Source organism: Ovis canadensis, chromosome 23, assembly GCF_042477335.2.
Source record: "Ovis canadensis isolate MfBH-ARS-UI-01 breed Bighorn chromosome 23, ARS-UI_OviCan_v2, whole genome shotgun sequence".
In the NCBI taxonomy this organism is placed as follows: domain Eukaryota; kingdom Metazoa; phylum Chordata; class Mammalia; order Artiodactyla; family Bovidae; genus Ovis; species Ovis canadensis.
The window spans coordinates 48,007,753-48,034,105 of NC_091267.1; positions in this window are offsets into that span (position 1 = coordinate 48,007,753).

Here is a 26,353-nt window from a genome sequence, read left to right on the forward strand (position 1 = left end):
TTCATGCATTGGAGAAGGAAATGGCAACCCACTCCAGTATTCTTGCCTGGAGAATCCTAGGGACGGGGGAGCCTGGTGGGCTGCCGTCTCTGGAGTCGCACAGAGTCGGACACGACTGAAGCGACTTAGCAGCAGCAGCAGCAGCATACAATTATATGGGCTTCTCAGGTGGCACTAGTGGTAAAGAATCTGCCCACCAATGCAGGAAACACAACAGACGAGGGTTCGATCTCTGAGTCAGAAAGATCCCCTAGTGGAGGGGTTGGCAACCCACCCCAGTGTTCTTGTCTGAAGAATCTCATGGACAGAGGAGCCTGGCCATGAGGCTGCATGCAAAGAGTCAGACATAGCTGAGCACGCACACACCTAACTCAAACCTATGACTAGAGTGAAGAAAAGAATGGTCAAGTCCATTAATACAGTGCCCACCAATTATACTATCTCCCCATTTCACAAAATTGAAAAGTGTGCCCTTCTGTATGTTTACCCAAGTTGCTAGTTACGCTTTTGGAAAGTGTAGGACTAGAGGTATACTGATGCACGTGCTCCAAGAAAGATGTTCAAGGCTCTTCATGGTGACAAGGTAGAATGTAGCAAAAGACTTATATGCACTTGTCAATGAATAGAGGCTCCTGTAACAGGTTCATGACTCTCAGGCAGTCGTGTTTTACAAAGAATGAGACAGATCTACAGGTACTGATTTCACATCATCTCCAAGATAAATCATTAGATTAAAAAATGAATTTTCTTCTTTTTATTCCTGATTAAATCCTGCCTTTTTCAGCAAAATGGATGGACCCTAAGGGCATTAGGCTAAGTGAAGTCAAGTCAGACAGAGAAAGGCACATACTGAATGATCTCACTTATATATGGAATCAAAAAGCCAAACACACAGAAACAGAGAGTAGGGAGGTGGTTACCAGGGGCTGGGATGGGGGAAATGGGGAGACACTGGCCAAAGGGTACAAACTTCCAGTTGAGTAAGTTTTAGAGATCTAATCATGGCATAGTGACTACAGTGTATGACACTGTGTTGCATACTTTAAAGTTGCTAACAGAGTAGCTCTTAAATATTCTCACCACACACACACATATACATGTATGCACACACACAAAAGTGATTCTATGAGGTGATGGGCACATTAACAGTATTGTGATCATTATTTCACAGTGTATACATCATGAGAAACACTGGGCTAGAAGAAGCACAAGCTGGAATCAAGATTGCCTGGAGAATAACCTCAGATATGCAGATGACACCACCCTTATGGCAGACAGTGAAGAAGAACTAAAGAGCCCTCTTGATAAAAAGTAAAAGAGGAGAGTGAAAAAGTTGTCTTAAAGCTCAACATTCAGAAAACTAAGATCATGGCATCTGGTCCCATCACTTCATGGCAAATAGATGGGGAAACAGTGGAAAGAGTGGCTGACTTTATTTTTCTGGGCTCCAAAATCACTGCAGATGGTGATTGCAGCCATGAAATGAAAAGATGCTTACTCCTTGGAAGGAAAGTTATGACCAACCTAGATGGCATATTCAAAAGCAGAGATGTTACTTTGACAACAAAGGTCCGTCCAGTCAAGGCTATGGTTTTTCCAGTGGTCACGTATGGATGTGACAGTTGGACTGTGAAGAAAGCTGAGCACCGAAGAATTGATGCTTTTGAACTGTGGTGTTGGAGAAGACTCTTGAGAGTCCCTTGGATTGCAAGGAGATCCAACCAGTCAATCCTAGGCGAGAGTCCTAGGTGTTCATTGGAAGGACTGATGCTGAAGCTGAAACTCCAATACTTTGGCCACCTGATGTGAAGAACTGACTTATTTGAAAAGACCCCGATGCTGGGAAAGATTGTAGGCAGGAAAAGAAGGGGACGACAGAGGATGAGATGGCTGGATGGCATCACAGGTTCAATGGACATGGGTTTAGGTGGACTCCGGGAATTGGTGATAGACAGGGAGGCCTGATGTGCTGCGGTTCATGGGGTCACAAAGAGTTGGACACGACTGAGCAACTGAACTGAACTGAACTGATACGTCTATCAGATCATCACGTTATACACCTCCAATTTACACAATGTTGTGTGTCAATTATATCTCAGTAAAGCTAGAGGAAAATGGAAAGTGCATAATAGCATTCATCATGCTTTCATGTGTTTTTAAAATCTGAAGGAAATTCTACATCAGCCTCACCCCCGCTTTAACTTTTTGCCTTGGTTTTGGTAGTTGCGTTAATATTTATCTAACAGGTTTGTTTAGCAATCATTGAACGACCAAACATTCCTTGAGCACTACAATATTCCAAGCAGATGCTAGAACCTTCAAATACACTTAAATCTTAGGACATAGTGGTCACTGTTCCTATTTCACTACTGGAGAAATTAAGACCCAGCGACTTGCCCAGGGTCACACAACTCCTGGATGAACTTGCCCTCCCATCCCAGCCACTCTACCAAGGGCAGAGTTAGCCCACACATTTCTCCATGTCTCCTCTGGGTACACAGATCACAGCCTTCAAGGCGCTCTGACTTCCTGGCTTCAGGGAGCCTGGCCCGCTCACCCCCTGTCCCCTGCAGAGGTGTGGAATGGCGAGGTATTGTCCCAGGCCTGTCAGAAAGCAGGAGCTCTGTCTCTCACCTGCCCAGGAAACAGAGCCTTGCAGACAGGCTTGTCTGACTGCCCAGGCAGGAAAACTGTCACCAGCCCTGCGACTGGTGCAGGAGGGAGCCTGTCCCTGTGCAGTTTGCCCCCAACCTCCCCGCCCTCGGCTGGGTTTCCTCTCCGCCTTCAGGGCTTCAGGGAGGAGAGGAGCCACATGCCCATCGGGAGGGCAGCCTCAGTATCAAGACAAGCTCTGTTATGTCTAAGGCAGAAGGCTGGAATTTAGTTCATTTTATCATTGAGGTGATTCAACTGTTTTAATGAAGGGACCTTGGGGCTGGTGGCGTCACAGATAAGGAGTGTGGACCGCGTCCGCAGATGGGTGACCTTGTTCCGCTTGTAACTGCTTTCCTTCCCCTCCCTCCTTCCCACCCCCTCCCTTGATTTCATTTTCTAGCCCAAGGTTTTAGCACCAGGAGGGGAAGGAGTCATTAGCACAGCCAAGCGTCGGAGAAAATGCGGCTTCAGGCAATCCACAAGAGAACAGCAGGCTCCTGTGGCCATCGTTGGCCAGGCCCTTCGTCCCCAGGAGAGGAAGGCAGCAGCCTGGCTCCCCCAGGGAGGCAGGACAAGGCCGTCTGCAGGGAGGTACTAGCCCAGGTGGCTCAGGAAGCGAGGCGGTGCGGCGAATTCTCAGAACTGCTGATTCAATCCCATTTGACACATCTACTGAGAGCCTGTCAGGGACCAAATTCTCTGTTAGAGGCTCAGATTTGAAGAGACTGAGATGCGGCCCCGCCAGCCACAAAAGAGCCCAACAGGGGCCCTGACTGGGATCAAAGGGAATTTCTTTTCCTCTTTATTTTTAAAAATTGAATTGTGGTTGATTTACAATGCTGTGTTAGTTTCAGGTATACAGAAAGTGATTCAGTGATCTGTGTGTCTATGGGCCTTCCCAGATGGCACAGTGGTTAAAGAATCCACCTACCAATGCGGAAGACACAAGAGACGCAGTTTCGATCCCTGGATCGGGAAGATCCCCTGAAGTATGAGAAGGCACCCACTGCAGTATTCTTGCCTGGGAAATCCCAAGGACGGAGGAGCCCACCGGGTTGCCAAGAGTCGGACACAACTGAGTTTATATATATATATTCTTTTTCAGACTTGTTTCCATTATAGGTTATTAAACGATATTGAGTATAGTTCTCAGAACGAAATTATTGGAACAGATGAAGAGCAAGAAATGAGCCCAAGAGCCCAAGTTGGAGAGACCAGGTGGCCCTTGGAAACCCAAGATTTGTCCAGATAATGGGAAAAACCCGCATCAGGCAAGGATGTGATTCAGGAAGTTCTATAGTGTAAATATTCTATTCCACTGCCCCCTTCAGGATATCTATACTTCTCATCTGATAGATCCTAATTTGTGGTTTGATAATAATGTTTTCCTGAGATAAGTGTCATGTGACAGTGTATATGTGCATGTGTGTGAGCATGCGTGTGCGTGTGTGTGGTGTGTTGTTAATATATTTGAAAACTGATGTCTCTAACCAGTTCTGTCTTTGACTTACACCCTGAGCAGTTCACTCACCACCCACTGCAATTAATTCTATCCATCTCATGGGAAACTGTGCAAAGTTTTAAGGTTCTGTATCCAACATGTTTAAAACGTGAGACGGCTTCATTGGCTTATATATAAGGAGATTGTGATTACCCTAAACATATTTAGCCAAAAACAATCATATCCCATGTGTAAATAATTTTTTAAGTCATCATTGGGATAAACCCCTGGAACTTTTCAAACAAGGGAGTTTCGTTTATCTGGCATTATTAGTTTATAATGTGCTTCATACAAGTACCTGCACAAAAACTTTGCTTCAGCTAAAATACACCTTTTAACACAGTGCGCTGCAATGCCCCTGCCTGAACATTATTACCTCAGTGACTCGGGGTATTGTTAATTATATAATGATTGTTCAACATAATGCTTCCAAGTGCTATGGAAGTGCACTGAGCTATTTTCCTTTACACTGACATGACTCTATTATTTTTAAATTTTATGCTTTTTTAAAAATAATTTTTCCTCTTTCTCTTAATGTTAGGCTGTAACTTTTAAAATTTGCTTTCAGCAGGGCAAGGGGGACATAAATCAGATTAGGATTTACATATATACACTGCTATATATAAAATGGGCTTCCCAGGTGGTGCTAGTGGTAAAGAACCCACCCACCAATGCAGGAGACCTACTAGGCACAGGTTCGATTCCTGGGTAAAAAAGATCCCCTGGAGAAGATGGCAATCCACTCCAGTATTCTTGCCTGGAGAGCCCATGGGTAGAGGAGCCTGGCGGGCTACGGTCCATAGGACTCTGCAAAGAGTCAGACACAACTGAAGTGGCTTAGCACAAACGCATATATAAAACAGATACCTAATAAGAACTTGCTATATAGCACAGGAAACTCTACTGAATAGCCTGTAATGACCGACATGGGATAAGAATCTTAAAAAAATAGATATATGCATATGTGTAACTGATTCGCTTTGCTGTACACCTGAAACTAATACAATATTCGAAATCAACTATGCTCCAATAAAAATTAATTTTAAAAATAAATAAATATTGCCTCTAGCTTTCCAATTTATAGGATTAATTTGTTGCTGATATTATAATAATGATAATTAATGCTAATATTAATAGCTATTTATTAGGCAGGTACCATACACCTGGCACTGTACTAAGCACTTCAGGATTAAATGAAGAAACTATTCCCCTATGAAGCAGGTATTATCGTTATCCTCCATTTACAGATGTGGACACAGAGTCTTTGAAAGAAATTGACTTGCTCTTCTTCCCACAGCTGAAGGCAAGAGGGGAAGTGATAGTGTTGAATGCAGAGGTCATGCTATTCACCACTCTGCTTTACTGACTCCTGCTGTGGCCTGGTTACCAGACAATTAAGCCAGTTACCAATGTTTCTAAACTAGGACTTCCTCAGCTCCTAATGAGGACTTCTGAAGCTCTTCAATTTGGAAAATCCCTGACTATCATTGGATATCCTTTCTTTGCTGACTTCTTTGTCCTTGACATAGTTGAAATAGCTAAGATTGCTGAGAAAGTAAAGCTGACTAAGGTGGTTGGATTTCCCCTGGAATAGCACCTTGTTTTTATACAGCATCAACCCTAAAATTTGTTCAGATATATATACATGCTTGTAAGTGAGGTTTCTCTAGTGGCTCAACAGTAAAGAAACGCCTGAAAATGCAAGAGACGTGGGTTTGATCCTTAGGTTGGGAAGATCCCCTAGAGAAGAAAATTTCAACCCACTCCAGTATTCTTGCCTTGAGAATCCCGTGGACAGAGGAGCCTGTTTGGCTACAGTCCACGGGGTCACAAAGAGTCGGACACAACTGAGCAACTAATACATAAACACACATAAGTGAGCACTTTATTTATCTTTACAACATCTCTGTGATAAGCTCTTGTTAGTAGACATTATTGTAACAGCTTCACAATTTTTTTTAATGAGTTGGAGACAGCAAACACCAAAACAAGAATCCATAAGGATTCTGTATGCTCATACTGCTGCTGCTAAGTCGCTTCAGTCGTGTTCGACTCTGTGCGACCCCATAGACGGCAGCCCACCAGGCTCCCCGTCCCTGGGATTCTCCAGGCAAGAACACTGGGGTGGGTTGCCATTTCCTTCTCCAAGGCATGAAACTGAAAAGTGAAAGTTAAGTTGCTCAGTCATGTCTGACTCTTCACGACCCCATGGACTGCAGCCTACCAGGCTCCTCCATCCATGGGATTTTCCAGGCAAGAGTACTGGAGTGGGGTGCCATTGCTTTCTCCCGTATGCTCATACTAGCCTTACCATTTCCTTGACTCATTGTCCCAAACTCTAGGGCCCTTGGCCCTCAGAAGCCCAAGATCTGCTTACATACCATTAAGCAAATATTTCTTCTCCTTTTCTGTTCTTTTTCACCTTTTGCCATTGCTTCCACAGTGCTTGCTGACCATGCTTGAGGCCCCACGCCAGGCATCAAAGATGCTTTCTTCCCTCCATCACTTTGTGACTGTAGCTGCTGTGGAGTCAGAAGAGGATGCAGACGTGGCCCAGGAGATGGTTTTTTATCTTCGCATTCTCAGCACGTGGCTACTCCATCTGGCTAAGATGTTCAGGCCAAGCTCTTGAAGTCATTCCTGCTTCCTCTCTTTCTCTCCTACACCACCTCCGATCCATGAGACAGCCCTGCCAGCCCCCTCCTCAAAACAGACCCAGAATCTGACCCTGTCTTACCACTCCACGGTCACTCCTGGTCCAAGCCATCACCACCCTCCTATGTTATGGCGATGACCTCCGAGGTGGCTCCCTTCCCCCATCAGGACCCCTCAGTCTATCCTCCAACAACAGCCAGAGCAGTTCTCTTAAAACATAAAGTTAGATGGTGTCACACCTCTGCTTAAAACCTTCCCATGGCCCCCAGCTCATGCAGAACAAGAGCCAAAGACCTTTCGTAAGGCCTCCATCACCCTTAAGCTTGGCTCTCCCACCCAGTCCAGCTCCAGCCACACTGGCCTCCTCTAGGACACTCACTGATGACGGTTGTGTATGTATCCTTCTGGAGTCCAGGGTTTTGGTTTTTGGATTCTTTTTTTTTTTTAATCTCAAGCTTCTGGCCTAAAAACAAACAGGCCTTGGCAAGTGCCTGGCCTTCCTCATGGACCCAGCAGGGTGCCAGGCCTGGGTGCCCATCCTGGGCACTGGGGAGTCCCCTCCATCAAGCAGCTGCGCCTGCCGCTCCGCTGCAGGCCACAGCAAGCATGGATGTCAACAGAAAGGACACACTTTCTTCTGCAATTCACAGGAGGCGGCAGAATTCGCCAGGACTGGCCCAGCACTGGCATTCTGGGGAGAAACTGCAGACTGAAGAGGTGCCTAGAGAAAAAAGAGGCATAGAAACCCCTGCAGGTGTCAAAACCTGCCAGTTGAAAGAGGCTGGGAACAGGGGAGGTTAACAGGAAGCTTGAGAGCTGGCACAGGCCAAAACAAAACCAATCAGAAACAAAGAGCTGGGCATTCTTCACAGGCCAGCCCCCACCGGGGGTCAATATTTGGGTAGTTTTTTGCCTGACAAGGCCTAGCTCCTCCTCAGTGTCCAGCAAAAGGACAGTCAGCAGCAGACCAGGGCTCCTCTGGTCTCCTGTCTTTCACACATCACACAGCACGGGCACATAGTAGGTGCTGGCACACAGTAGGCGCTCCACACCTGCCTTCTTCTGGGAGATGTGAGTTAAAGCTGGTTCTGCTTCCTGCCTCCCGTCCGATCCCTTTCGTGTGATTGGGAATCCCACCTCTTCTGTGTTCTCCAGGCCCACTCCTCCAGCTATGCAAACAACCACTTCCCCTTCTCAGCTTTTGGGAGACACACAGGGGCTCTGCTCCCAGGAACCATGTCTCCTGGAGTCAGGAGAATTCCCGGAACGGGCAGGGACCTTGCTAAAAACATAGAAAGGAGAGCTCTAGGTGAAGGCGGAGGCGAACAAAGGTAGTTCAAAGAGGGCCTGGATGGGGTCAGGGTAGGAGTGCTGGCAGGGAGACAAATGAGGCTGCTGGAGGGGTCAGCTGGGGGCCAGGCTGCCCAAGCACAGAGGCAGCGACAGCGCGGGAGCCCCTCGGAGGAGACCAGTCAAGGCAGAGACAATAGATGGAAAAGATAACGGAAGGTGTAAATTAATGGAGAAAAGGACTGGCCAGATAAGGGGATCTCCCTGTAATTAAAAACGTACAGGCTTGCCATCGCCAAGGTTTGGGGGGATGGGAGGGAAGTCCCAGACTGTCCTGTGTCTGAGCTGGGGTGGGAGCTAAGGCCCGGGAGGCGCCAAAGTCAGGCCAGTTAATGATTAGCTCCCAGCTGAAGGTTTCAAAGCTGACTAACCCTCATCGCTGGGCAGGGGGAGAGGGGAGCCCAAGATGAGGGGGGTGACCAGCTGGGCAAGAGCCAGTGGGAACCCTGGGCTTTGACAGCAATCCACTTCTGAGGCCAGGATAGACCCCTTTCCAATTTTTAAGGCTTTTGCTGTCTGATTGTTGGTGGTGTTGATTATTTTTAATTTGGCTCTAAAATTATCAGTTCTGTCTTAAATACTGATGGAATTTGAACTTGATTTTACCAGGTCCACCCCCAAATGGGGTGCTGAATGGCAATTTCGGTGAAGAGCCATCTACCTATAGTCACAGAGCTAATCAAATGGTAGAATGGGAGAGACAACGAACTCTAGAGTCAGGCTGTCTGGGGCACATCTACCTAATCCACCTGCTACCTTGAGACTTAGGACAACATCCTTCCTCGTAGGGTGTGATGTGTTCCTGGCATGCAGTAAGCACTCAAACAGTGCTAGCCATCATCATCATTATTGCCATTGTCATCATTTTAATTATTACCATCCTTCCCCCACAACCTGGGAGCGATGCTCTGAAGTAAATGCGGACCTTTTTTCAAACTGCCTCCCCATTTCCTGTCTAAGTGTTACAGAGCCTCTCAGTCCCTCAGCAGAGATGCACATGGACATATCCTAGGATGGCCAATACAAGGAAATCAACACACAATCAGACACAATCGCAGAGGTTAGGGGAGGTGAGTACAGCTCCCCGCCATGGGTCCTGTATCCTTCTCCTTCACCCCCTCACACTCAGTCCTGCACAAATCCTGTCTAGTCTACCTCCCAAATAAATGCCAGCTCCATCCACTTCTTTTCAGCTCCACTACCGCTCCCTCCAGTCAAAGTCACCCACATCAGGCTTCCCTGGTGGCTCAGTGACAAAGAATTGTCCTGCCAATGCAGGAAACACAGGTTCGATCCCTGGTCTAGGAAGATCCCACATGCCTTGGAAGAACTATGCCCTTCTGCCATAACTACTGAGCCCACATGCTGCAACTACTAAAGCGTGTGCCCTACAGCCTATGCTCTGCAACAAGAGAAACCACATCAATAAGAAGCCTGCACACTGCAACTAGGGAGTAGCCCTAGTTTATATATAAAAGTCAATAATTTAAAATTATGATTATATTAAATATATTAAAACATACATGTATATTATTCATATTTTTACGTATTAACATATATATGTTAATAATTTTAAAAAGCCACCCACTTCCACCACCTGAACTGCTCCAATAGCCCCAACTGTCCTGCCTTGACTCCCACCTGCACCCCTTAATCCGTTTTACACGAAGCATGCACAGTGATGTCACTGCGTTATATTAAGCATGCACAGTGATATTTTCCAAGGCAGGACTACAGACACTATGTCACTCTCCCCCAACCCCTACTCCCAATGGCTTTCGGTGCACTTCAGATAAAATGTCAAGATCTGAGCTGCCTTAAAAGGCCCTGCAGGACTGGCCACGCCTGCCTGTGCAGTCTCATCTGAAGCCTGGCTCCTGCTTGTCCACCTCACTCCAGCATCAATGGCTTCCTTTCAGTTCTCCAAACACCCTTGCCTCCCCTTCAAAGGCCAACTCCATTTCAAATCATAATGTCAAGTTCTTCAGAGACGCCTTCCCTGACCACCTTCTCTAAATTCCTCCCCAGCCACCCCCAACCCATTACTCACTCCCTAGCGTCATGTTCATTTCCTCCATTATGTTTATTTGTATAACTAGATATTTATTTGTTCATCTTTTCTCCTTTTTTTGTCTCTGTTACCATGCTGCACCAATATGAAAGTAGTGGACTTGCACAAATAAGGAAGAGCTGACGAGGATAAATAATTAATTTCCAGTATTACTGGACTTTAATAAAGATAGGTCATAGGCCTACCTGGTGGCTAAGACGGTGAAGAACCTGCCTGAAATGTAGGAGACCTGGGTTCGATCGCTGGGTCGGAAAGATCCTCTGGAGAAGGGAATGGCTACCCACTCCAGTATTCATGCTTAGAGAATTCCATGGACAGAAGAGTCTGGAGGGCTCGTGGGGTTGCAGAGTCGGACACGATTGAGCAACTAAGCACAGCACAGCACAGTTACAAGATTTCTGTAAGACTATTGTCTTCATATCTGATGCCAGAGTTTGAGATCAGCAGGAAGGTGGATGCAAAGTGGAGGAGATCAAGGAACCCACAAGAATGTGCTAGAACCCATGAGGATGGGTTGAAATGTGTTGATTGTTGCTGCCTCTAAGGCTGGCATCCTGCAGGAGAAGCTGGAGCCCTCATCACACAGCTGAACATAGGATTCAGACTGGCTCCAAAGTCAGAAAGGCTGAAAAAGGATCCCAAAGGAAAGTGATTCACTGAGAGCAAGGCTGCAGCCCCACACCTACGAGGGCAGCCAGCAGATAAGCAACAATATATTGAACTACCAAACAGCTTCTGCTTCACGTCCACCCTCCAAAGCTCACACAGTAATCTCTTTGGGGACCTACTGAATTGGACCGTAGAGGAAAACAAATTCTGAGAAATGTCATTCTGCCTAGCCTGCCTGGCAGCTGCAGAGGTGCCAACCCTACGAAAAGGTACACAGTGAAAAACGGCTCCCTTGCAGGCTAAGTCACTTCAGTCATGTCTGATTCTTTGCGACCCTATGGACTGTAGCCTGCCAGGCTCCTGCAGCCTAGTCTTTCAGTGTCCCTCCCTCAAGCAACTGGTTATCAGTATCAGTCTCATGTTTTCTTATCCCATGCACATACAAGCAGACACAAATATCTAGCAGTTGGATTGTTTTACACAAAAGATCACATACTATACCCATTGGTTAACATCTTGCTTTTTAAAATTATTATTTAATTAATTAATGTTTGGCTGAGCTGGGTCTCCGTTACTGTGTGAGGGCTTTCTCTAGTTGCAGTAAGCAAGGGCTACTCTTCACTGAGGTGCATGGGCTTCTCGTTGCAGTGGCTTCTCTTGTTGCGGAGCACAGGCTCTAGGCATGCAGGCTTCAGTAGCTGGAGCTCACAGACATGTCAGATCTTCCCAGGTCAGAGATTGAACCCATGTCCCCTGCATTGGCAGGCGGATTCTCAACCACTGGACCATAAGTCCTTACTTTTTTATTTTTAATTAAACAATATGACTTGGACATTTTTCCACATCAATATATGAAGATTTGAAGTTTTTAAAACAGTTGCATACTATTCTACTATGTAGATGTGCTATGATCTATTTACTTGATCCTTATTGATAGACATCGAGATTATTTTGAAATTTTGCTATTTTAAATCCTACAAAGAATAGCCTTGCACATCCACGACTGTCCTTATACTTATGTTCATTGTCCATCTGCTGTGTGTGCTCAGTTTCTTTAGTTGTGTCCAACCCTGCAACCTCACGGACTGTAGCCCACCAGGCTCCTCTGTCCATTGGATTCTCCAGGTAAGAATACTGGAGTAGGTTGCCATGCCCTCCTCCAGAGGATCTTCCCAACCCAGGGATCGAACCTGCGTCTCCTGCATCTCTTGCATGGCAAGAAGTTTCTTTACCGCTGAGCCACCTGGGGAGCCCGTCAATCTGCTGTGCTGCTGCTGCTGCTGCTAAGTTGCTTCAGTCGTGTCCGACTCTGTGCGACCCCATAGATAGCAGCCCACCAGGCTCCCCCGTCCCTGGGATTCTCCAGGCAAGAACACTGGGGTGGGTTGCCATTTCCTTCTCAAATGCATGAAAGTGAAAAGTGAAAGTGAAGTTGTCCAGTCGAGTCCAACTCTTAGTGACCCCATGGACTGCAGCCCACCAGGCTCTTCCGTCCAGGGGATTTTCCAGGCAAGAGGACTGGAGCAGGGTGCCATTGTCTTTTCCTCTATCTGCTGTAGTATCAGCTAAAACTGAGGCCAGAGCTGGAGACTAATGGTGCCAATCAGTGCACATGGGCTGCAGTTGCTGAGCAATTTCTTTCAGATACTCAATCCATTTTAATGTTCACCATTTGTAAATTCATTTTCCACCTGTTGTGCATCTTTGCCTTTTTCTGTCCCTGCCCTAGGTCATGGGCTGCATCTGAGACTGTTCCGTGAAGTTTCAATAAAGTAAGCTAACCAGTAGTTCAATATTTATGGGATAGCCCTCTAAAATGCTCATCCGTAAATGCTCGTGTTCTTAATAATATAGACGCAGTTTTCAAAAGCAGAATCATGTGAAAATTCATTGACAGATAAAACAAGTGGTTGACAAAGCTGAAAAGCCATCCACTGTTCTGCCATTTTAATGTTACATTTTCCAACAGCAGACCTTGCAAATATCAGAGACAAGACAAGCTGTTTGAGCAAAGAAATTTGAGACCTACAAAGAAAGACAGATTGGCCAGTTTCTTTTCCTAAGGACATTTTCATTGATTTTTCCATTATTGAGTGTTTGCTTAAAGGCCCTTTCGCCCTTCATTCCAAAGAGTTTTATAAATATCACCTCACTTCATTCATGCTTTAAAGATTTAGCCCTCTCTAGAGAGGAAATAGTTTTGTTTCAGGAGTCATTTGTTTCAAAATATAAGCATAGAATGTCTTGACTCATAGCACAATAGGGGTGAAGTGAATAAGCCGCATAACAACAGAAGGAAACACAGAGTCACTTGAATGGGTGCCTGTGTGCTAAGTCGCTTCAGTCGCTCTGACTCTGTGAGACCCTACGGACTGTAGCACGCCAGTCTCCTCTGTCCGCAGGATTCTCCAGGCAAGAATACTGGAGTGTGTTGCCATGCCCTCCTCCAGGGGATCTTCCAGACTCAGGGATCGAACCCTCAACTCTTAACATCTCCTGCATTAGCAGACAGGCTCTTTACCACTAGCGCTACCTTCAGTTCAGTTCAATTCAGTCGCTCAGTCATGTCCAACTAGCGCACCCAAAGTAACTTGCTGTGTTGTCTGAAGGAAAACTCTCAAAGAGCAGCAAGAGATCTGAGGAGGGTAACCTCATTGTCCCGGAACATTCCATTCTGTCTCCTTGAAGCTTCTCTGGTCCTCCAGGTTCCTTCTGTTTCCAACAGCCTGTGATTCTGGGAGGCATTTTCTAGAGAGTTTGCCTAGATTCCAGAGAGTCAAGATTTTGAGCCAGAAAGAGCAGTGTCAAGCAATAGGGCAGCGGCACTATTTATAAGAACCAAGACATGGAAGCAACCTAAATGGCCCTCAACAGAAGAATGGATGAAGAAGACGTGGTACGTATATACCGTGGAATATTACTCAGCCACAAAAAACAACAAAATAATGCCACTTGCAGCAATGTGGATGCACCTAGAGACGGTCATAGTGAGTGAAGTAAGTCGGAGGAAGGCAAATATCATATGATATCGCTTGTACGTGGAATCTTAAAAAAGGGGGGGGATACAATGAACTTGTTTTAAAAACAGAAGCAGAGTCATGGATGTAGAAAACAAACTTATAGTTACTGGGAGAGAAAATGTGGGAGGGCTAAATTGGGAGACTGGTATTGACATACACACACTACTATATATAAATAGATAATTAATAAGAACCTACAGTATAGCACAAGGAACTCTACTCAATACTCTGTAATGGCCTATAAGGGAAAAGAATCTGAAAAAAAATAAAAAGAGAGAGAGAGCAGATATATGTACGTAAGTGATTCACTTTGCTGTACACCTGAAACTAACACAACATTCTAAATCAACTAGACTCCAATAAAAAAAAAAATTCTTTTTAAAGACACACACACACAAAGAAATAGAGTGAAGTTCCTTTAAGACAGAACAAAATATGGAAGCATGAAAATAGGAAGAATTAGGTTGGAGTCAGATGGGAGAGACCTTGAAATGCCAGATTTATAAGAAAAAGTGAAGTTATTCCACACAAGCATAGTCCCCAGAGAGTGGCTGGATAGGAAAATACCTGATTAGGGACTTTGGAAAGGGACTCATTTTCATAACTCTTTTATAAATGGATACACTCACGTCTGGATGAGGAATATTAGAATCAGAACTTGAGAGTGGCTGATTTCCAGCTCTGTGCTTAAGCCATCTAGTAAGCTGGGCTACTTACAGAGCTCAAAAGATTTACAAACACATTAGGAAGGCTCAGCAGAGCCAAAAGCCAGCCATGCTCCCCAGCCCCAGGCTCGGGCTCCTTCACGGAAAGACCGCAGCAAAACTCAACCATTGGACCCTGGCCACGCCATGAATCAACTCGAGTGAGAACGCTTCATGAGCCCGGTCCAAACAAGCTCCCATTGGGGCCCCCAAACCAGCTCCTAATTAATAGGTTCTTGGCCTACAAGTACGAGAAAAAATGTTTGCAACAATAAAGGGAAGACAGTGATCACAATGGGGGAGGGGGTTAACGAAGCAAGCAGAAGGGAAAATTATGATGGGAAGATGGATCCAGGGCTAAAGTTAGCTGGCAAAGCAATAACTCAGACCCTTATTTATTTGTTCAAGTCAGATGTGAGCAACTACATAAATTTGATTCTTGGTTTTGAAATCCAGTCTGCATGGCAGGATATGAGAAAATGACAATGTTAAGAGGATTCAAAAATATAGACAAATCTCCATCTTTTCATATTTTGTGAGTGTCCAAATATTAATTGCTGTACTATTGGTAATGGCCATAAATTGTAATTATTATTTTTTACTTTTATTTGTTTATTTTTATTTTTGGCTGCGCTGGGTCTTCGTTGCTGCACAAGTTTTCTCTAGTTGCGGTGAGCAGGTCTACTCTGGAGGTGCAGTGTTTGGGCTTCTCACTGCAGCGGCTTGTCTTGCTGTGGAGCACAGGCTCTAGGGGATAGGGGCTCAGTAACTGTGGCTTCTGGACTCTAAAGCACAGGCTCAATAGTTGTAGCAAATGGGCTTAGCTGCTCCGAGGCATGCAGGATCTTTCTGGACCAGGAATCAAACCCGGGTCTCCTACATTGACAGGCAGATTCTTTACCCCTGAACCACCAGGGAAGCCCTATAATTATTATTCTTTTTAATCAAAGTTATATAAATGTAGGATGATCATCTTTAAAGTCTCAGCAAGCGAAATATAAACAAAGCACAGGAAATAAATTCAATTGTTCAAAGTTCTGACATAACTCTTTTACATGTTATATGGACTCCTAGGAAGAATTATTGCAATAATTAAAGTAATATTAGTAACAAAGTAATATTAAAGGTAACAAAATGGATGTTTGGTCTTAAATGTAAATTCAAATGTAGAGTGTCTGATAACAGATCAAAGGGAAGTATATTTGTAATTTCTAACAGCAAAAAAATAGTTTGTAAATACTGTGTTTTTCAGTGAACTAAGGAAGAAGATCAAAAGTAAAATGTTGGATAGTCTTATCAACTAGGTCACCTTTAAAGATAATTTTTCAGGATAGCAAAAATGAGCAACGATTAAGCTCTCCACATACAACTAAACCGTTCATTGTTGTACTAGAGCTAGTTCTTTTATTTGTAGAGTTTACAAATCAAAATGTAACAAGAATCAATATCATAGAAATACCAAACGTTATTTAACAACTACCACTCTTTATTTCTTCTTCTCTGATAGACTAGGCTCACCAGATAGATGGAGAAATGAGTAGTCCTGCCTGACAACAGGGCTTTTGAGCCCCTGATACTCTACAATTTCTACACAAGGCTTCTCAGAAGTCTTTTCTCCTTCTCTTCACTTTTAGAGAATGCAGGACCACAAAGGGGCTTGGGGTTGGTGTCTAAAACACTGGAAAATTAGAAGAGAGAATGCCAAGACCACAGAAGATGACAGACTAATTGAGAATAATCAGGAACAAGGCTTCAGAGAGTTTGGGATCTACCATCTGTTTTTACATTTGATGTGTTTTCCTGTTACTTACCTTTTAGCATAAATGATAGCACACTCCAGCCTGATAATGCCCTTGGGTACCAGAGAAATTTACAATAAGGGAAGTCAGTCTTCAGAAATAGCCGTTGAGTCAGTATAGACAGCTACACAGACTTCTGGAGGCAACCTGTCAGTGTTCTTAAAATGTGTAAGCTGGCTTTTTGGCACCTATAACACCTCTAATAACAGAAACAGTGTTACAAATGGACTTTAAGTCCAGGCACTAGCTCACAAAGCCTATTTAATAACAAGTTCCTAAGTATTTTTTGTGAATCTGCGAGAAAAAATATGTAATACTGGAAATGACTTCTTGGCAAATCACGATGTTTTAACTATGGGTTACAGTTGAACTAAAATTACAAAGGCTACCCTGGGAAATTAACTTGTTAAAGTGTTTTCAAGGCCAAAGGTGTTCTGAATTCCATCTTATAACTTGGAACTTGGGAGAAAGTTACACACACACACCCCATGTGCTGCCACAAAACTCGCTCTCTCAGGGAATACTTTTTGTTCTGGGGGATTCCAGCGGGGAAAAAAGCTGGTGTTTCTCATGTGTAGGATGTTTCCACATTGGGGATTTTTAATTTAGAAAAGAGCCCATTTCATTTCATAAGTGAAAAAGGACATTTTCTGAACTGATAATGGAAATTCTTTTAATTGATTTATTTTCAGCTGTGCTGGACCTTCGTGGTTGTGTGCAGGCTCTCTCTAGTTGCGGCGAGCAGGGGCTACTCGGCGTTGCAGTGCGCGGGTTTCTCATTGATGTGGCTTCTCTCATTGCAGATCTTGTGCTCTGGGGCGCACAGGCTTCTGTAGTTGTGGTATGTGGGCTCAGTAATTGCAGCTCATGGCTTAGTTGCTCCTCAGCATATGGGGATCTTTCCAGACCAGGGATCAAACCTATCTCCTGCATTGGCATGCAGATTCCTAACCACTGGTCCACCAGAGAAGTCCTCAAGTGATAAAGGAAATGTTAAGTCAAATTTCTATCTTCCTTACACAGCCTCCTAAATTTGATATCACTGCCATAGCAGCCAGGCTGACCCCAGGTCAGAGAGCTGGGTCCTACTCCCAGCTCAGCTTCTTGCCAGCTGTGTGACTTTGATGGGCACCCTCACCTCTCTGAGCCTTAATTTACACAAATTAAAAATGAAGATGGTAACAGGCAATATAGCAACCTCACAGAGCTGTGGTCAGCACAAAATGAAATAATAAGACAGCCTTCTTTTTGTGTAACCCTTTAGCTTTTTTAATGTGTTCACACATTTTACTCAACTTGCCAACTCTGGAGGAAAACTCTTTAAAACTAACATACTCCAAGAGGCCAAACCAGGAAAAAAAAAAAAAATGTAAGACTCCCAGGGTATTTGGCAAGTCAGACAGCCAACCCCACACCTCTGCCAGCTCCCACCCTCTGTGGCTCTAACACCAGCTGGTACCAGAAAACACCCTCTTTTTTTTTTTTTTTTTTTTTTGCTTCTTCACTCCTAATGAAAGTTCACAAAGGAGCCTAAAGTTTTGATAGTGGAGACAGTTAAGGGGAATATTAACCTCACTCAAACACTCTTACAAATAAGTTTCTCTACATTTCCAGCGACACAGGTAGTAGCTAACCCAGTTAGACTCATTCAGGTGTGTCTGTGTGTGTGTGTATTTAGTAGCTCAGTCGTGTCCAACTCTCTGTGACCTCACAGACTGTAGCCCATCAGGCTCCTGTGTCCACGGGCTTTCCCAGTCGAGTACAATGGAGCGGGTTGCCATTTCCTTCTCCAGGGGATCATCCCAACCCAGGCATCAAATCTGCCTCTCTCTTGTCTCCTGAATTCAGGTAGTTCCTGTTGAATGGGTCCCTCTCCCTTCACTGGGAGACAACATGCTGGACTGCCCTAACACCCATCACTCATTAATTTCTTGCCTGCCTTTGTCTTTGGTCACTCTTGACTCACACCTCAATGGAGACACACCAACCCCACAAAGGAGGCATGACTCAAACAGCGGTCACTGAGACCAAACTCAACAGTGTGGCCATTTAGTTAATCATAAATCATCTGTATTCTCTCCGACTCCTTCAGACCAGAGTTTGCCCTTCCCAAAGCACGTCCACGTCCTCTCTTTGAGTAATGGGTTTGACAGTCCCAACTCAAACACAAGCCTGCCCCGTGCACAGACTTATCAGAGCTGCTTGGAATGAAGGAGGCAAGGAGCAGAGGAGAAGAACAATGGCGCCCTGACTGGAGGGGCGGCGTTATCGGCCGCCATCGGAACAGGGCCGGCACCTGTTTTCCTTTCTGCGGAGCGAGCAAGCTGGTTCCAGTGTACAGTACCAGGTGGTGTCAAAGGCTGCTGCCGGGCCCCTCAGTTTGTGAGGGCTGTTGACACAAGGTGGAGTCCATGTGATGTAGGCTGGTTCCCGCCCTATTTTTCTGATAGCTGTAAATGAGAGGAGCACTGTGGGTGGACCCCTTCCCCCAAAGCTTGAGAGTTGCATCTTTTTGGAGAGGAGGCTTTGTGCATTGTGGAAAGAGCTGTACTTGACCCTCTGGTGGAATGACACATTCGGTCAGTAAAGAGAACACATTACAAAGAAAAGAAATTTTAGTGAAACATCACATACAACTGGTACCAAAGAAGAAAGGAAGGAAGGATTTAAGGACTACTATACAACTTGAGGGAGAAGGCGATGGCACCCTACTCCAGTACTCTTGCCTGGAAAATCCCACGGACGGAGGAGCCTGGTAGGCTACAGTCCATGGGGTCGCTAAGAGCCAGACACGACTGAGAGACTTCACTTTCACTTCTCACTCTCATGCATTGGAGAAGGAAATGGCAACCCATTCCAGTGTTCTTGCATGGAGAATCCCAGGGATGGGGGAGCCTGGTGGGCTGCCATCTGTGGGGTCACACAGAGTCGGACATGACTGAAGTGACTTAGCAGCAGCAGCAGCAGCATACAACTTGAAGGCTTCCCTGGTAGCTCAGCTGGTAGAGAATCCACCTGCCATGAAGGAGACCCTGATTCGATTCCTATGTTGAGAAGATCCTCTGAAGAAGGGCATGACAACCCACTCCAGTGTTCTTGTCTGGAGAATCCCCCTGGACACAGGAGCCTGGTGGGCTACGGTCCATGGGGTTGCAAAGAGTCAGACACAACTGAGCTCTGGCAACTAAGCACTGCACGGCACACATCTTAAGGCTTATGGCTCTTCAGCCAAACCCTCATCTAATCCTGAGACCTACCAGACAAAGGAAGGGCCTGAAACCCACTCCAGACTTCGGTTTGAAGGCCAAAATGTGCCTTGAAATAGCCCCCATTTCCTATAGTAATTCACATGATCCATGGATTTGTGAGGAATCCCCCTGGAAGCTACTTGGATTTTTCTGCTTTTAGTCCCTCTGGGAGTAATAAATATTCCATTTCAATTAAAGATGCCTCAAACCATTTCACCAGATTCAGAGCCCTTTCTTAGCCTAAACTTCTTTTTCCTACCTTAGTTTCCCATTGTTATATAGTTCAGCTGATTCTATGTAAGCTACTTGAAATTCTTATTAGAAAAGGATGAACCAGAAGTCAAGAATAAACTATTTCTAGAAAGGAGTTATTTTTGTGGGTACCCTTCCAGGATAAGATTTCAGACAATTCTAGGAGAAGTTTTTTCAAATTATTTATAGATTTTTTTTTTAAGTTTGTTGGGTTGATTTTAATTTATTTATTTATTTATTTTTTTGTCTGCACTGGGCCTTTGTTGCTGTGCACAGGCTTTGTCTAGCTGTTGTGAGCAGGGACTACTGTTTGTTGTGGTACAAGGGCTTCTCACTGCGGCGGCTTCTCTTGCTGGGGAGCACAGCCTCTAGGGCACACGGGCTTCAGTAGTTGCGGCTCACAGCCTCAGTAATTGTTGTGCACAGGCTCTGGAGTACAGGCTTGTAGCTGTGGGGCACAAGCTTAGTTACTACATAGCATGTGGAATCTTCCCAGACCAGGGATTGAACACGTGTACGTTGCATTGGCAGGCAGATTCTTATCCACTATGCTACCAAGGAAGACCCTATTTGTAGATTTTATGATGGAGGATTTGGGGAGTGGAACCAGGGCTTAGGGACTTTAGGAAATTGGGAGGGGTGTAATTTTCCTTTAGGAATAAATACAAGTCATGAATCTAGGCCTTTTCTGAGCTTGCTTAGGCTTTGGTCTTAGGTTAAAATCTCAGCTCCTTCACTTAGTAACCTATAAAGCTGAACAAGTGGCTGAACTCCTCTATATGTCAGTTGCGCTGTGCCCCCTGAATACACTGGTCACATCCATGGAGGACCATGAACATTAATGGGATCATACACAGGCCCAGCACACAGAGGGTTAACAAAGGTTCTTCCCCTTCTCCTCTCCCCCTTCTCCTCTCAGACTTAAAGCAACTCTCTCCTCTTTATCTGCACCAGGGCTTTTTCTTTGAAATATACTAGAGAATCAGGCCAGAAAACAAACAGCGTGTACATATGTTGCCACCCAATGGAAAGAACATTCTGTTCATTGGTTTTTGAGCATGGAGCTAATGAAGAGTTTAAGAGAACAGTTTACAGAGCACTTGGTCTGGATTCAAATTCCAACTCCATTTATAATCTCTGGGCCGAGGGCCAATTACTAAACTCTCTAGGCCTCAGTTTCTTCATCTATAAACTGGGGGTAGTACTAGCGACAACATATATGGTTGTAGAATCAAATGAAATAATCCAAGTGTTTTATTTAGTGCTTGGCATATAGTAAACTCTCAATGTTGGCTGCGAGTGTTATTTATGACATCATATTATTGTTGTGATTACTGTTGATTTGTTATAATAATCATCACCATTACCCAGATTGATAGTAACAAGAAATTTATTCAATGCCTAAAATCTTAAACTTGATGTTTTTTCTTTTTAAAATTTTATTGAAGTATAGTTGCTTTACGATGCTGTGTTAGTTTCTGCTGTACAGCAAAATGAATCAGCTACACATAAACACATATCCCCTCTTTTTTGGATTTTTTTCCCATTTAGGTCATCACAGAACATTTAAACTTACTGTCTTAATATTTATTAATACTACTAATAGTATTGATGATGATTTTCCCCTCTTTACCTCCTGTAGGTCATTGGCTGTGAGAAAACTATGTGCTGTTTAATTGGGAGCAGGCCTGTGCTAGGTACCATCCAAACATTGAATCTGCCTAACAACCTTTGAATTCACGGATTTTTATTTTCTCACTTCTGCAGCCCAGAGAAAAGATTTAATGATCACACTGCATGTGGCAGATGTGAAAAGTCCTAAAACTATTGGGCTTCAGGGGCCAAAAGCCTTAGACCAACAATGATCCCTAAAATTCCCTTCCAATTCCAACACCTGTGATTCTCAACTGATCATAGTTTCGCTTTATTACCATCTCATGTATATGTGAAAATATCATACTGGATTGAGTTTAATGTATAAGCTATTGTGACTTTCATAAACATTTTGCTCTAGCAAATTCTGTATAAGTAGGCTCATTTCTGTCTGTGTGTCTCCTCCCTTTGCTCCCAAAGCTTCCAGAAAACTCTTCCTCCAGCTCACATACCTCCCCTTTCTCATATGCTTCCTGCCTTTCCAACTTCTCCGTTCAACAACAGACCACACAACCTCCATACCTACTCCCAGATCTTCTGAGAATCTATCTGCAACCAAGGCTAAGTCTCTGAACCTTGAAAACTGAAGTGAAAGTGTTAGTCACTCAGTCGTGTCCGAATCTTTGTGATACCATGGGCTGTAGCCTGCCAGATTTCTCTGTCCATGGCATTCTCTAGGGAGGAATACTGGGGAATTCCCTCCTCCAGGAGATCTTCCCAACTCAGGGGTTGAACTCGCGTCTCCTGCATTGCAGGCAGATTCTTTACCATTTGAGCCACCAGGGAAGCCCTCTCTGAGCCTCAAGACCCAAGTCCAACCAACACCACTCTGAATCCAAAGACACCTCAGAGGGCTGAAAAGAACTCTATGAATGCTCTTGTCCTCCCCGTATAGATCCATACCCTGATTATTACTTCCTTGAGAACAGGGATTCTTTTGAATTATCTGGGAATCTTGATGAATGCAAATTCTATGAAATGCAGATTCTGATTGCAGTTCTGGGGTGGGGCCTGAGAGTCTGCATTTCTACAAGCTTCCCGGATATGCTGCTGGGCCCTGACCACACACCTTATGTCAATCATGCCTCTCAACGTCCCTTCTTAGCATACTGTCCACATCTTACAGATGAGAAATGGGAGGTGAAGAGAAGGACCCACTGTCCCAGAGCAAGTGAGTAGCAGAGGAGGGATCTGAAACTAGCCAGACCTTTCTGATTTCATATAACAAAAAAGAAAAGACAAGAAAAATAGATAAATATATGTATGTGTGTATACATATGTGTGTACATGTGTGTGTATACGTGTATGTACATATGTAATGATACTGAAGATATTTCATTTCAGTAACATGAACACCCATAAATGGCAGGAGAAAACTTTTGAGCCCTGCACGTTGTCAGCACATAATAAACATTATGCCTGTAGGTGTGAGCAGGAACAGTTGAGGACCTGTTACATGGGAGGCCTGTTGCTTCCATTAAGAGCAGATCCCAGAGAGGCCTTTCCAGAGTTGTTCCTTGGAGTTCTGCACTTTACTTATGTCATTGATTAAACTTACTGACTCCAACACCTTTTCTCCTCGGCAACCCAGTCCCATAGAGACCCTCAGAAAAACAGGCATTTCAGAATTAATTTGAGTTATGAAAGTAGGGTTTCCCGATGGCTCAGCAGGTAAAGAATTCACTGGCAATCTCAAAACCTTGAGACACAGGTTCAATCCATGGGTTGGGAAGATTCTCTGGTGAAGGAAATGGCTACCCACTCCAGCATTCTTGCATGAAGAATCCCATGGACAGAGGAGCCTGGCAGGCTACAGTCCATGGGGTCACAAAAGAGTTGGACGTGACTTAGCAACTGAGTGGGCATGAAAGCAAGATTATGAATAATGGGGATCGCGAATGGTGAGTCACTGACATCTCAGAATGGGAGCAGGATGTCGTAGAGTCAGCAAGAAAGGGACGCAGCCTTTGCAGCTCTAAGAAGGAGAACATTCTAGCTGCCATAACTTAGTCTGGTGCTGGAGGCCTTTGAGGACCCGATGACCTAGCTGGAATATGTGTGTAGATTGGAAGGGAGGAACAGGAAGACACAATTAAACAGAATACTCAGAAGATAAAGCAGTGAATACAGCACAAGATTACCAATGGGCAGCTGTCTAGAGGCCGAAAGAGCCCAAGGGAGCAGGAATAATGATGTTTGGAGTGAATGGTGTCCCAGACAAACGCCCAGGGAATGGGGGAGTGAACATAGGGTGTTCTCAGTGGGGAAAGGAGAGAGCAGGGGGATCCCTTGCCCAGGAGACAGAGCAGAGAAATGAGGTTGGTTGCCTTGCCAGGCAGAGGGCTGGTTACCTCAGGGTCTTTGCAAGCTAGGCCAAGAGTGTGGTCGCCATACAGTAGCGGGGAGGCTTAGGGAAGGCAGCAGGCAGTGTGATGAGTAGTAAACGGGGCGTCTACAGTCAGGAAAAGTAGCTTTGGATCCTGGCTTCACCATTTGGGAGCTCAAATCTGATGCTCTGTGACAGCCTGGAGGGGTAGGATAGGATAGGAGGTGGGAGGAAGGTTCAAGAGGGAGGGGACATATGTATGCCTATGGCTGATTTATGCTGATATATGGCAGAAACCAACATAATATTGCAAAGCAATTATCCTTCAATTAAAAATAAATATATATATATTTTTTTTAATGGAAAGAATCACACCTCTGTGAACCTTAAACACTTTTTTTTGGCAGCATTGCTCTTCTGTATTTTGCATTGGCAGGCAGGTTCTTAATCACTAGTGCCACTTGGGAAGCCCATCTTTCTGTTGGCCTTGGTTTAAAAGGTTGCTGTTGTTCAGTTGCCCAGTCATGTCCAACTCTTTGTGACCCCATGGACTGCAGCATGTCAGGCTTCCCTGTTCCTCGCCATCTCCTGAAGTTTGCCCAAGTTCATGTCCATTGCATCAGTGATGTCATCCAGCCATCTCATCCTCTGATGCCCTCTTCTCCTTCTGCCCTCAATCTTTCCCAGCATCAGGGACTTTTCCAATGAGTTGCTGTTTGCATCAAATGACCAAAATACTGGAGCCTTAGCTTCAGCATCAGTCGTTCCAACGAGTATTCAGGGTTGATTTCTCTTAAGATTGACTGGTTTGATCTCTTTGCTATCCAGGGGACTTTTAGGAGTCTTCTCCAGCACCACAGTTCAAAGGGATTATCACAAATAATGATGGCTGAAAGAACTAAGTGAAGGGGATGTTAAAGGTGCAGAGGAGGGTGGGGTGACAGACACCCGGCCTCCTGCCCGCTAAGACCCACAGGTCATTTTCAAAATGGCGACTCACATCCTGCTCCCAGAGCTGAGCTGGAGACTCTCGGTTAGGGTCCCCAGGTCCAGTATAGTCTCCCAAGGGTGAGGGTGGGGAGAGGAGGAAGCTCTCCAGAGACAAGATTGGCCCAGGGCCTTCCTGGGTCCCATCTGCACCAGAGAGGAAGTAACCAAGTCCATAGAGGCCTGAAGATCTAGAGACATCAGATCCGTCTCCCCAAACCCCTGCCCCGGGTCTTCCAGAGCGGCCAGAGAGGGGCAAGGCCAGGCAGAGCGAACGGCCACTGCAGGAAGGACACGTCTTTTCTCTGTGGGACCCGAGCCAGGGGTTCAAGTGAAGGATATCCAGCTGTCATTTTTGCTAATGGATTAGATGAACAAATATCACAAGGCCTCTCAGAACAACGGGCCTAAGAAAGGGCCCAGCCAGCAGAGACGGGAGTTTGTGGTTCCTGCTCCTAAAACACAAGGCCGAAAGGCCACCTGGATGGAAGTTCTGTGGCCAGGCTGGGAGTGACCTACTCCTTCCGGGTGGATTTCAAAGGCTGCTCTGGTCTCCAGGCTTAGAGCCCTGTGACTCTTCAATGATTCATTATTCAGTACAAGGCAGATCCTATTTAGAAAACAAACATTTCCTGCATATCCATCCAAGCGGTTTGCATAGTTATACTACCTACCATCACAATGACCCTGTCATTTAGATATTTTTAATCCCCATTTTTATAAATGATGACATTAGGGCTCAGGGAATTTGCTCCCAATTCCAGGATTCTTCCCCAATCTCTCCCTAGCCCAGCCCACCATTTTTTTCCCCAAGACACCACAGTCAAAGCTTTCTTCCTTCCCATTTTTTTCATTGCCACAGGCAACGTTTGGGAACTGGCCCTGTGTTCTCTCCTCCTGGGTTTGCCCGTCAGAACGCACGTAACCTCTTTAGACTGTCCCCTGAGTTATTCCCAAGGAGAACTATTAATATTTTTACTGCAACTACTACTAAACATGGCTTTTATTCACTGAGCATCTACTATGAGTTCAGCTCATGATCTTATTTATTTCTACGTTGTTGTTGTTTTGTTATTTAAACTAAGTCATGTCCAACCCCGTTGCGACCTCACAGACTGCAGCCCACCGGGCTTCTCTGTCCATGGGATTTCCCAGGCAAGAATAATGGAGTGTGCTGCCATTTCTCCAGGGGATCTTCCCAACCCAAGAATTGAACCCACATCTCCTGCTTAGCAGGTGGATTCTTTACCACTGAGCCACCTGGGAAGCCCCATTTATTTCTATAATTATACTTATTTTATATGTTAGAATACTGAAGCACAGAAAGATAAATCCATTTGCTCAACATCACAGGGGTAGTAAGTGGTGAAAGTGGGATCTGAACTTTGAATCCAGAGTACACAATTTTCAGCACTGGACTTGAAATACACACATACACACCCCAATCTGTTCTCCCTATTTCCTTAATCATTTTGCAAATACTCACTAATAAAAGGAGCCTGACATTTTGGAAACAATCAAAA